Source organism: Microtus ochrogaster, chromosome 2, assembly GCF_000317375.1.
Source record: "Microtus ochrogaster isolate Prairie Vole_2 chromosome 2, MicOch1.0, whole genome shotgun sequence".
Lineage (NCBI taxonomy): Eukaryota > Metazoa > Chordata > Mammalia > Rodentia > Cricetidae > Microtus > Microtus ochrogaster.
This window is the reverse complement of record NC_022010.1, coordinates 92483904-92498193: the sequence shown is the minus strand read 5'-3', so window position 1 is coordinate 92498193 and position 14290 is coordinate 92483904.

Below are 14290 nucleotides of genomic sequence, written 5' to 3'. Positions count from 1 at the left end.
TTTTTTGTTTGTTTGCTTGCTTGCTTTGTCTTCACCTCATTCTTGGTTCATTTGTATAATTTCTCAGCTCTCTACCCTCCCTCCTTCCTCCCTCCTTCCTCCCTCCTTTCCTCCCTTTATGAGGATGTTCCCTTCAATTTCCTCTACATCCCAGGTTGATCTACCTCCCACTCACTGTGTAGGCTAAGCTAGCTTCCCCTACAGAAAATGCTTAGTTTTCTTTGAGATAGTTCTCCCGTTCTTCAGTTATTTAATGGCTATTTCTCCGATTTCCTTTCCTTATGTTATTCTTCAAGCACTCCAGACATCTGGATAACAGGCTCCCTGGTTTGACTTTGTTTTGCCGGCTCTGCCCACTTGTCCTTGGATTGGCCCTCGCTGCCTCAGACTCACCAGCCGACCTCACTGGAGGCATTGCAATTCAACATTCAGCCACTAGGGGGACTGTGGCCACAGTTCTTGCTGAAACGTCATTTGCCCCTTAGGTCCACTGTCTGAGAAATTTGAGAGTCGAATGGCAGCTAAGAGCAGAAACTCTGAGTTATATTTGCAGGTTAGAGGACACACACCAGCCTTTCTTTCTACCACGAACTAACACTGGCAATTGACTTTTTCTAGAATAGTTTAATGCCACCGGTAGCAAATTCTCATGCCCTTCTGCTGCCCAGCTCCAGACTCATAGGGTTCAGATCTACTTAGATCATTTGTTCGTTTGTTTGACTTGGAGCATCCCTAAACATTTCTGTTTTGCATCTTTAATCAGTCTTGACACATGTTTTCAGCAGAAAGAGCATCCCTAAAGTGAAGTCGGTTTCCAAACACTTGGGTTTAAAGAAGAGAATATTTTATAGTGGTCTTTCAATGGTGCTGATATGTATTGGGGAAAACATGCCCAGCTCAACCATGCACTAAATTTAGTGAAATGTTAAATTTAGATCCTAAATTTCCAAGTATCAACACAACAGAAATGCCTCCTTAGATTTAGGATATCCCATTCAAAGCTCATTTACCGTCACATCCTGGTCAAAAGCACAGGAATGTTTACCCTCCTTGTGCAATTATTATTTTATTCTTTGAGAATTGCACACATGCCAACAACATAGCGTGATCATTTATAGCCGCATTGCCCCCTCCAACCTCGCCCTGTTTCCTCTTAACACACCCTCACCCTCCTAACTTCTTATGTTGTTTTTAGTAGCCCACTAAGTCCAATTAATGGTGCCCACGTGTGCACATTTATAGGGCCATTCAGTGAAGCTTGGGCAGCCTACTAGTGGCTCCACTCTCAAAGAAGAGTGGCTCCCCCCAACGACTACCAACTGCCGACAGTTTCTCGCTAAGGTATGTGATCCAGAGAGCATCTTCCCCATCCAGTCAGGAATTCTGGCTTGATTTGTATGAATGTTGTGCTGGAAGCCACACCTAGTTTGAGTTCATAACAATGATTGTCAAGTCCTACGCAGAAGAGAGAATTGACCAAGGGTGTAGCAGTGCCTGACTTTAGTCGAGGCACTTAGGAGACAGAGGCTGGTGGATCCCCATGAATTTAAGGCCAGCTTTGGCAGCATAATAAGCTCTAGGCCATCTGAGGGTACACGGTGAGACTGTGCCTCAAAAATAAAATAAAATGAATCACAGCACCCTTGCCCAGCCTCCAGCTCTTAGGTTTTCTTTTGTTTTACTTTTCTGCCTCCTCTTCTTTAATGTTCCATGAGCCTTGGTGGGCTCAAGGGGCTGATAAAATGTCCCATCTAGGGTTTAGCAAGCTACAATACCAACCTGTCTGACGAGATCTGGACACTGGTGCAGTCAGTAGCAACATGACTCATGTGGCGTAATTGTGTTCTGGTTGGATTCGACATAAGGAAGGAATTTCAGACCAGGAACTCTAATTCTGGCCCAAAATCGGTGGTGTGGAAGATCCTAAGCCTTAGGAGTAGAACCTGCTACGGTTATTTTGCTAAATGGTCAATGTCTCTTGAGCCCTTACAGCTCATTTCAGTATTTTAGTGACCAGTCTGAAACAGTCAGCCTCCCATAGTTATGAGTTTCCCATAAGCAATTTCAACAAAATGTGCATAAAAACTGTTTTGGAAAGAATTACGTCTGGCTGACCGTGGTGTGAAAGCTTGTAATCACAGAGGTAGGGAGAGGTGTGACTGTCAGCAGTTCAAGCTCAGCTACTGCTACTACAGAATGAATTCAAAATTCAGCTACAAAAGAATGTTTCTGAAAAAGAACCAAACAAACAAAGCCCAAATATTTTATTGGTAATGACCAACAGCAAACCATTGTCTTTTCATTACCCCTGACTATCACAACAAAACAACCATTTACATAATGCTTACATTGTATTGGGTGTTAATCTAGAGGTGACTTAGGGAGTGTGTGTTTATGTTATATGTAAACACTTGTCACATGAGTGTTAGGCATCCTCCAAGTTTGGTGTCTGGGTCTTGAACCATTTTCTCATCCATCGACGGCAGAAGGCAGCTGTCTGTAGGTTTGCTAAAAGACTATCCGAGACCCAGGTGCCTTTTTACAGATCCCCCAGACTTTTCTCAGGACACTGAGACTCAGCAAGAGTCCTCCAGCCTCTGGGTGTCAAGATGGTGATGAACACTCCTGAATTCCTCTGGCAGGATTCCGAATGAATGCGGTTCCCAGGGAGCGGCATTATCATCAACTCATCGTTTTAAAATGGAACACAGATTCCAAGTTGATCTGTTTTGTGTTGGCTTTAGTACCATTTTCCACCCACGCCTGGAATTCCCTTCAACTTTACCCAGACCCTTTCTTCACTAGAGGCATTCAACATCTTGATAGAGAAAACTGAATTTTAAACAGATAAAATCTTCTAAATTTAAGGAGGCAGGAAGGAATAACGACTCATTAAAATAAGGTTTAAATGAAAAATATACTATGTTCACAAGAAAAATCACCTTTCACACAAAGTATGACACCAAGGAACGGTCTTAAATGAGGCCCCCATTGGAAATTATGGTTCCATGGAGACAGGTTTCATAACAGACAGCATTTGTGTAACCTCAGCTCCAGCACTCCGAGCGTGTGAATAGCACAATATGCTCTACCGGGAGTGTTAAGGGATACATCTGTTTACCTTCTTGCACAACTGAGTAAGATCTGAAAAATATGTTTTCCCATTTCAAAAAAAATTATAAAAATAAAAAAAAAAGCCCAGGGAGTAAGTCCTTGTTGATGAATAGGGTTTAGTTACATAAATTTGTTCACTTTGTCATTGAGACTGCGTGTGTGAGAGAAACCAGCTGGCGGAGCTCAAGGATGCCCTGTTTATTTGGGGACTATTACTTGTCCAGGCGGACACGTTTTTTGTTTTCCTAGAATTCTCAGAAACTCTGAACTGGGATAACTCTTCTTAATAAACAACTCTGGGCTTGCTTTGAGCTTCCGTCACGTGTCCCCGTGATGTGCAGCGAGAAAGACAGTACTCAGGCAGCAGCAGGCTTTCCTCCACCGCTTTCCGTAGGGCTCAGACTCAAGCCAGTTAGCACAAGCCGGGATCGAGTGCTACCGCAGTCCAGCCCAGGATGATTTAAATGCTGCGTCACTGCAAAGGCCGGTGATTCCAACCATCTGCCGAATCATTACAGCTTTGTCCGGTATGCTCGTTGGGCCAGGCTCAGGTACTTGGGTTCCCTTGGTCACTGATTCCAGAAGAAAATTCTGGCGCTTCAACGCCAAGTCACACATTTATCCTCTTCTCCCCAATTCGTGCCCCCTTGGTTCAGCCACATTTTCAGATTTGTATCCTTCTTCCTCTAGTGTCCTGTGCCAGCTGTATACCTTAGCCACAGTGACATCCACTGGAAAACATTGGAATTGGGATCTTGAGTCGTCACAGAGACCACAAACATTCACAAGCTTTCATTCTGATTATTTAGACATTCAACTCAATAGTGAATTTTCTTATTGGATTGGGGGGGGGAGGCTTAGCAAAATTCAATAGAAATAGCAAAATAATTTATAGCTGCATGCTAGTGGCCATTATTGTGGAATATTTTGATCGCACTCTGACACTCTCGAGACTGAAGATGACGTTAACTTTGAATCAGAGGGTGGCGGTAACTAGCTGACCAAAATTAGCTCTAGAGGTGTTGGAGGACCAAGGACACATAGACAGATGTAGAAAGTAGTAGGGACGGCCTTAGGAAGATTCTTGGCCCTTTTGGATTGGGAAAGGAGAGAGAGAGAGGAGGTCATTGGTTCACTGGTAGCTTCTCTGCTACTTCTGTGAGCAATCAGGTTTTTGCCCCGATATCTGACTCCTGGGATTTTATTGATAGAAGAATAAACATAAACGCTATATGCAGCAGCCTCCAGCTGCCACCCATCCCTGGCCCCAAACACCCCTGGCCATCTCTGTCATTCAGGCAGCCCCATGCCCTCGCTCCCCTGCCACAATGGCTTCTTCTGCATGTCCCCTTCGTTCATTTTTCAAGTGGCTTGCTCCTTCTCCCCAGGGGGGTTGTGGGCTTCTCCAGGACCCCCTCCTCAGATTGCTGCCCGGCCAGGTCAGCCACCCTGGCATCTGCTCAGGCTTTTACTGCTGCTGCCACCTTCAAACACCCTCCACAGTGGAAGCCCTCCTCAACCGAGGTTGGGAACAGCCCATCTCTGCCAAGGCATGTGACAACCAGCCTCACACTCTGCTGTCATCCTCACCAAATTTGCTGAGACACCTGGGAATTCTTTAATTAGAATTAAAATGAATTCAAATTAGTTTTACAAAATTAGGTTGGTTTTTTATAAAAAAAAAAAAAAGAAAGGTTTTCCCATGTTAAGAATGGGGAACAATATTACAATGCAGAGGGTTAGATCTCTGTATGGTTCTGCAATGGATGGTTTGAAATGGAAACATTAGACGAAGGGATAATCAACCTAGCAGGGATTGACATAATGTCGGTTATAATCATTATCGGTTTTATATTTCAAGCTTTATCCTTAAAAAAAGTGGTTTGATATTGGTGTCAAAGCCAAAAAAACTCGACTGATAAGATACAATCCTTAAAAAGACCTACTAATGAAACAAACAAACAAAAGAAACCAAACTATTCAGACACAGACAGAGGAGTTTAGAGCCGAACCTTCCATTAAGAAACTGAAGAGGAGTGGCCTAAGGTCATTAGAAAACTAACCTTGGGGCTGGAGAGATGGCTCAGTGGTTAAGAGCATTGCCTGCTCTTCCAAAGGTCCTGAGTTCAATTCCCAGCAACCACATGGTGGCTCACAACCATCTGTAGTGACGTCTGGTGCCCTCTTCTGGTCGGCAGACATACAGACAGAATATTGTATACATAATAAATAAATAAATAAATAAATAAATAAATAAATAAATAAATAAATAAATAAATAGAAAACTAACCTTAATTTATCTTGCTACCATTTGAGAATGACCACCAGATGATAGGTACCCCCAAGGCTATACAGAAGTTAAGTGGGATCCTGTTGAAAGGTTAGAGTTGACGAACTTTAAGGAAGCAGTAATTTCTTACTGTAGTCATTCACCTTTTCTGAAGAGGATGCTAAACTCATGGATAACTTGGAACAGAATTATTTCACAAGTCTGGAAAGATTTAACTACAGCAACATTGGAAAATGGTCCTCTGTTACAATGGAAAACATGGTAGAGAAAGGAAGCTAGGATCATAGAGCAATGAAGTAAGGCTAGAGGTACTGAGATTTCCAACGACTAGTTCTTAGTAAAGGCCTGTATGCTGATTTGCAAAGACAGCTTAGATTTGATGATCACACCTTTACCCTGTGCTGTGTAGCAGCTTTGAATGTTTGTTGAGACAAGGTTGAAGAATCAGGAATGAGGACTAAAACTTACAAAGCCCAAAAGAAGTCTTAATTAATTTTTTATAAAGATTGACTTTGCTGTAATTAGAATGAAATCAGATCCAGAAGTTAGACAAATATTAATTGAATTGGTTTTTGAAAAATGTTAATTCAGAATGCAAAAGAGTGATTGAGTCTTTAAAGGCAAGATCAGCACCAATAGATGACTGAATTAGAAATATAACTGATATGGTGATACATGGATAGGAAAAAAATGATTTCAAAAAATTTGGAGAAAAATCAAAAGGTGAGATGTTTTGTGATAAACCAGGTCATCTGGAAAGGGATTGTAGGCAAGTCGGTCCTAGAAACAATGTTTTTTTTTTTTTCCTAAAGATAATCCAAGTGGAAGGCTCCAGCCTTCTGGAATATGCAGAAGGTTTGGTAAAGACCCACAACTGGATTAACTACTCAAGAACTAACTTATTTATTTCAAACCTTACAAGGTGATAAGGACTTAAATCATCCAAGAAAATTATCAGCTGAAGCTGAGAGAAAATTGCTTTGGTAAAAGAGAAATTACAGGATGTACACGTGGATCACTTGGATCCAGAGCTTGATTATATCTTGGTTGTACTTCTTTCTACCATTCTACTACAGGAATTGTTATATAGAAAGAAGATAATATCTTACAATGGATATTTTTACCACACAAGGAAAGTAAAAAATTAAAGGCCTATATAGAAAAAGTTCCTGAATTAATTCTATAAAGAAAATTGAGACTTCATCAATTAACAGCAATAGAATCAACAGAAATTGTGGTACCTTTTACTACTGTTAAAATTTCCTCATTATGGGCACAAAATGAAAATTAGCAAGGAGTTTGCAGCAATTTTTTGAGCGAGATTAGCAACAAATATCCTAAAAACAAGAAACTTCAGTTTATTAAAAGAAATAATTGGATACTTTCCTACATTGTATAAGTAACACCAATTTCTGGAGTCCCTACATTTCTACTAATACAAATAAATCAGGAAAGACAAGTTATGAGTCAAAAAATTTAAGTAAAGTGGCTCAAACCCTTAAGATTCTATTTAACAAAGATAATTATATGCTATTCTCATGATATTATTAGATTTTCCAGAACCTCTTAATATAGTTACTGAATCTCAACACGCAGAAAGAGTTGTTTCACATATTGAAACCAATGAACTTATTCCAGATGAATGAGAATTAACTTTGTTACTTATTCAATTACAATAAATAACCAGAAATAGAAATCTTCCCTTGTATATCACATATATCAGATTCCATATGGGTCTGCAAGGTCCTCTAGTACAAAATAATAAAGAAATTTATCAGGCATTGGTAGGAAATGTTCTAGAAGTCTCAGAATTTCATAAGAAACACCATGTTAATAGCAAAGGTTTGAAGAAAGATTTTTCTATCATTTGGCAACAAACAAAGACAATTTAAGAAAATGTCCTGATTGTTCTTGTATTACCAAACTCCATTACCTACAGAAAGCAACCCAAAAGACACTCAAAGAAATGAAAATTGACAAATGGATCTGTTTTAGTTTTCAGAAATTAAAGTATGTGTACCATACCATAGATACATGTTTAGGATTTCAATGGGCAACTGCTTAGTGTTCTAAAAAGGCTGATTCTGTAATTATACATTTATCAGAAGTTATGGCCATTATGGAATACATTACAAAATAAATGTACAGTGTTCCAGCTTAGTAAAATGTCTTTAGAAAAATGAAAAAAAAATTTGCAAAATACAGCATCAAACATATTACAAATGTACCATACAATCCTACAAGATAAGCAGTTATAAAAAGATCTAATCACACCATAAAAGATATAATCAATAAACAGAAAGGGATAATAAAGATCCCCAGAAATGGATTACACAACATTTTATTAACTTTAAATTTTTTAAATGCTAATGAGAAAGGAACAACAGCTGTGGAGAGATATTGGATAGTAGAAAAAACTGCTGAATTAAGTCAACCTGTATACTTTAAGCATGTATTGACCTCAGAATGGAGACCAGGATATATGTTAAATAAGGGGAAAGGTTTTGCTTTTATTTCCACAGAAGAAAAAAGAATACCAACAAAAGTAAAAGAGAATTAGATTCAAACAAGAGAGACCTTATGATTAGGAGAGGTCATAATTTAAAAACAGCATGGCCATTCAATCTAAACTAACTTATAAGACTAACAAATGCTTTTCATTTGATCAGATATAGCTTGCCAAAAAGGGAAATTGCCCTAGTTAGGGTTGGGGAATGATTTTATTTTTGTCTTTCCAGGAAAATAAAAGCTTCCAACTAAAGAACTGAAGATCACTAGGCAAATGAAGCATCTGAAGAAAAAGAATGAATCATCTAGAGAAAATCTCCCAAGGAAAAGAATAAATTGGCCTAATGGTGTAGCACATTTCCAACAAGATAAAATTTCATGAATCTTCCCAAATGTTTGTCTATGCTGTTCTCTACAGATACACAAGGCAAATAGTCTTTTTGTGGTCCTACTCATTTCAGTTAAAAAGTAATCTTTGGAGTTGAAGTGTGACTCTTTCCTTCTCTAAACCCAAGCATATTTGTTGAAGGAAAATCCAAAATCTCTGTCTCATGTCAGATCTACATGGTATGGAACAAAAGAAAAACCAAATTTAAGGGACTATTCTATTGCCCCTAATCTCATAATCTTTTAGCTTTATTTTGAGTCTTTATAATTTTTCTTAAGGTATAAATACTATCTCAAAATTTATAAGATTTATATATAAAATATGTATATTATATAAATATATAAACTTTCTGCCATGATGCTGTTGGTCATATAGAGCGTTAACTAAATCCAGAAACAGGCTTCACCTAGTTTCCTGTACATGATTTCTGGCTTGAGTCTGAAGCACATACCTAGGAATTAAGTTTGTGTACCCTGGATGCACTTAACAAATTGTGGTCCTTTAACCTCTCTTAGAAATGCTATTCATGACATATGAAATGTTTAAATTCTTCCCAAGCTTCCAGCTCCTTAAAATTTCATGGATCAGTCCTGACGGGTTTTGTTTGTTTGTTTGTTTGTTTGTTTGTTTGTTTGTTTGAAGCCGCAAAACAATCCCACACCAGTTAAGAATTAGAGATAATAAAAAGGATTATTTATTTGAGGGGGAAAACTTACAGATCACTGCCCCAAACAACAGTCCTCTTGTCACAAACAGGAAACAGAGAGTCTAGCCACCGGAAAGGGAGCCAGAAGCAAGAGAGATTAGTCTGGTTCCTGCTGCTTTTCAAAGTATATGAGACCACGCCCCAGTGCGCTGGTATCTTAAAGGTTATTGGCTGAAGGAGCAGAAGGAGCTCCCGCAGCATTGTTTGTTTTTGACGAGAACAGTTATAAGACTTTTGCTCAGTTCCTGAAGCAAGAAGTGTTAGTACGAATTTTGAACCCCAGAAAACTGTGTTGGCTGGAGGGTAATCCTGCCATTTCTAGAACTGTGCACCAAGAAGCAGTCTGACATTCTTTCCTTTTTCTACCCAGTACCCTGGGTGGTTTGTACTGATAATAAATCATAAGAAAATTTATTTAAAAACAATTACATGTGACTGTCACTTATGGAGGAAAGCAAGCTTGCATAGTAATGAGAAGAATGTCTTTGATTATTACATAAATTATTAATTCTCAGTTGAGTATCTGATACTGCCTGATTCTCAGAATCTCCATTGTTATTCAGAGTTGAATAACTTTTTTTTATCAATTCTGACAATGTTGCTTCGTAAATACACAGTACAAAATGACAGAAGTATTGTAGGATCATTTTTAGAAACTGTTGGACAATTTGTCCTCATCCTAAAGCACAATTCATTGAATGACTTTTTTTTGTAAAAAATCAGCAACTTGAACAGCAATTTTCAAAACTAAACATTTGAATGTGACATATCCTGAGGAATGATGGCAAAGAAAAATTAAAAGTTTACCTGAAGTTAATCTGTTATGTCATAGGAATCAAAAGCTTTCTATGCAAAGCAAAAACATTGCAATTCATAACATCCTACCGCCTTTCCTCAGAGCCCATGTGTTCCAGTCCGTGAATGCGGAGGGTTCATGGACTATACTAATAGACTCAGAGTGCTAATAGTAAAGGTATGTCTGTCCTACCTTTTTGAATGTCTTTAGGGTCACAACTACTGGAGGTGAATATTAGGGAGCTATAAAGAGATTAATAGTCTCAGAGGTCATTGAGGACAAGCCCCCTCTTCCGCAAATGGCTGGCTTTGGATCTCTCCCCTTGTTTTCTCTCTGGTAACACCAACAGTGGAAATAGCTTTGCTACTCTTCAGGATTTAAATGCCATATAACAAGCTACAGACATCAGGACTTTGTTGAGGAACACTTTTTAAAAAGCTATTTTCTTATAGTTAAAAAAAAAGAAAGAAAGAAAATATACCTTTGGTCCTGGGTGGAGATGTGAAGTTCTGATCTACTTCAAGCACTTAAACATTATGTACTCCTGGCTCCTTCCTTGAGAGCCAATCAAACTGGGCCCATCAGTCATCAGGCTATGTGTAGCTCACAGTAAATCAGAACCACACAAAGACACACTATAGAAGGGCTGAACCACTTATTACTATGGCAGAGGATGGCAGTTCCCAGCCCCTGTGTCTGGGAACTCACAGCAGTCTGTAATTCCAGTTCCAGAGCCTCTAACATCCTCTTCCGGCCTCCAGACACAGATACATAGACACACATGTATACCCAAACACACACACATGCACACGCATACACATACGCATGCACATGAGATAACAAATCTTTAAAAAGCCATGCTAATGAAAAAAATGCATCCCTATGAGGCAATCTATTTAGCCTTTCCAAAGGCGCCTCCCTGCTCTACAGTGTTCTCAGCAGGTATTGCTGTAGGGCCCATCTGCTCCTGCTTTCCTCAGACACCTGTAACTTATCATTTCCTTCTTCTAGATACTGACCAGAAGTGTCAGTGCTCCTTTCCAGACATCCTGGGCTTTCTCACTCATCTAAACTTACATCCTTGCCACTCCCTGGCCATGTAACTGAGGCCTTACAGCTGCTTGCTAATCTCTGTTGCTTGAGAATCTGCCTGGTTTCTCAGACTATAACTTAAAAGACACGACTGTTTCTCCTCCACATGGCTGCCAAGATTTACAACTTGACACCTGCCCTATTGTTTTTTTTTTTTTTTATCAAGTTTTGTCTCTATTTTCCTTCTGAGTCAGGCTTTGTTTGTTAGGTTTTGATTTTTTGAGACAGAGTTTCAGTATGTAGCTCTGGCTCTTCTGGAACTCACTGTGAAGATCAGTCTGGGCTTGAACTCACAATGATCCACCTTCCTCTGCCTCTGCAGTGCTGGGATTAAAGGTGTTGAGCCCCCACACACAACCTGTTCTTAAAATGATTCACAATTAATAAAAACTCAGAGACTGAAATTGAGATTAACCTGAAGACCCGAAAAGCAAAGCAGCCAGCCATTGGCTTTTACCTCGACCTCAGTCCAAAATGGTGATCCTGCCTCCAGGAGTCTCAGAATGAGACTATGTCTAAGAGCTGTCTCCTCCCATTTTATAATCGTCTCTAGAGTTGGGATTAAAGGTATGCACCACCCAGTTTCTATGGCAACTAGTGTGGCTACTGGAATTAAAGGTGTGTGTTATTGCTGCCTGGTCTGTAAGGGTGGCCAGTGTGGCTGTGAACTTCAGACAAGATGTATTTATTAAAATAAAAAAGAAGTGCCACTACATTAAATTCTTTTATTAGTAAGACTAAAATGTCCCACCCCACATGTCAAACCCAAATATTTATTTGATTGTTCCAATTGGGACCTCCACTTTGTTTATGCTTGATCCAGAAAGCCCCATTTCTCTCTCTCCAAACCCCACCTTCTCAGATAATCTCCAACCAAGAAAAGGCACCAAAAAGCTCAGTTCGGCACCCAAAAGCCCAGTTCTGCATTCTTAGCAGCTACAGTAGCTCCTCCCCTGAAGTTGCAAACAGCCCAAGTCCCACCCAAGCATTCTGCTTTTGACCACACTTGGGCACACATCCAGTTTGTGGCAAACACATTATTACTCCTCACCTTCAGGATATATATATATATATATATATATATATATATATATATATATATGTTCCCTGCTTTAGTTTGGGCATGTGATTTCTAGCACTGGTCTCTGGCACTGGAGACCTCACCTGGGAGTTGCCTTGCTCAAATAAATCTGAAAGGAACTCTGTAGCACAGGCTGTAAAAGCACAGAGTAGACCAAGAGAGCGAACCAAGAGAATGGACCAAGATAGCAGAACAAGAGAGATCTCAGCAGCTCCCTGAGAAACAGACAACAACAGTACAGAGCAGACCAAAAACAGTTTCCAAAGATGCAGACAGCAACTGCAAGGATTGGACCAAGCGACAAAGACACTGCTGGCACATATTGGAGCAAGAGATAGGTAGGTGCCAATGCAGGAATTCATTAAACAACCTAAAAAACAACATGGTAACACCAGAACCCAGTGGTAATACAACAGGAAAACTTGATCATCCTAACCCAAAAGAAGCATAAGAAAATGATTTTAAATGTAACTTTATGAAGATGATGAAGACCTTTAGAGAGGGAATGAAAAATTTTTCTTTAAAGTAATAGAGGAAGAGACAAACAAAAAAAATTAGAGGAAATCAATAAATCTCTTAAAGAAACCCAAGGGAAAAAAAAACAAACAGGTGAAGCAAAAAGTTCAAACAGTTCAAGACTTGAAGACTGACATAAAGGCAATAAAGATAACACAAACTGAAGGAATTCTGGAAATGAAAAATCTGGGTAAACAAATGAGAACTGATGTGGGACAATTCTGTATTCTGTCAATTAATAAATTTTAAATAAATGCTGATTGGTCAGTAGCCAGGCAGAAAGTATAGGCGGGACAACCAGACAGGAAATAGAGGTGGGGCAATGAGAACAGTAGAATTTGGAAAAGAGGAAAGCCCATTCCTCTGCAGTCCTGCCAAGAAGGAAGATGTGGCCGACCCTGCCGAAAAAGGTACCAAGCCATGTGGCTAACATAGATAAGAATAATGGGTTAATATAAGTTATAAGAGTTAATAAGAGGCCTGAGCTAATGGGTCAATCAGTTTATCATTAATATAGACTTCTGTGTGATTTCTTTCTTGGGCCACATGGCTGTGGGACCTTGTGGGAGGACAGAAACCCCAGCAAGCAGGCCCTCATGTTACAGAGAACTACAGAGGCAAGCATAAACAACAGAATGCAAGAGATGGAAGAGAAAAATCTCAGGTTTTGAAGATACTATAGAGGAAATAGATTCACAGTCAAAGAAAACATTAAATGCAACAAATTCTTAACACAAAACATCTAGGAAATCTGGGACACCATAAAAAGACCAAACCTACGAATAATAGGAATAAAAGAAGGAGAAAAACTCCAACTCAGAAAGGCACAGAAAATATATTCATAGAAGAAAACTTTCCAGCCCAAAGAAGGTTATCCCTATGAAGGTACAAAAGAAGCTTAAAGAACACCAAATAGGATGGGCAAAAAAAATTCCCCTCACCATGTAATATTCAAAATGCAAAACATATGGAATAAAGAAAGAATATTAAGAGCTGTAAAGAAAAAGGGCCAAGAAACAGATAAAGGCAAACCTATCAGAATCACACCCAACTTTTCAATGGAAACCATGAAGCCAGAAGGTCATGGACAGATGTCTTGGAGACACTAAGAGACCATAGATGCAAGATCAGACTACTATGCCCAATAAAGTTTTCAACTACCATCAATGGAGAAAACAAAATATTCCGTGACAAAACCAGATTTAAACAATACTTAGCCACAAATCCAGCCCTACAGAAAGTACTAGAAGGAGAATTCTGATGTGGGAGGGTCTTCTGTTTTGAGTTGATTTCATTGGTTAATAAAGAAACTGCCTTGGGCATTTGAAAGGACAGAAAATCAGGTAGGCAGAGTAAACAGAACAGAATGCTGGAAGTGAGGCAATCACCATGCCTCTCCTCTCTGGTCAGACGCAATGGAACCAGCTGCCAGGTCAGACATGCTGAATCTTTTCCGGTAAGACACAACCTCATGGTGCTACACAGATTATTCGAAATGGATTAAGCAAGATATGAGAGTTAGCCAAGAAGAGGCAAGATATAATGGGCCAGGCAGTGTTTAAATGAATACAATTTGTGTGTTGTTATTTTGGGGCATAAGTTAGCTGTGTGGGAGCTGGGCAGGATGAAAAGCAGGCCTGCCTGCAGCTCCTTCTACAAATGGTGCCCAGACATGGATAACTGAATCCACAGAAAGCCTGAAAAAGCTTGAGAAAGAATAAAGCATGTTTTCTTGGTAGCAGCAATTTCTTGGGTCTGCTCTGCTTGCTAGAAGCAAGCAAGTGCTCTCATCTAAGAGA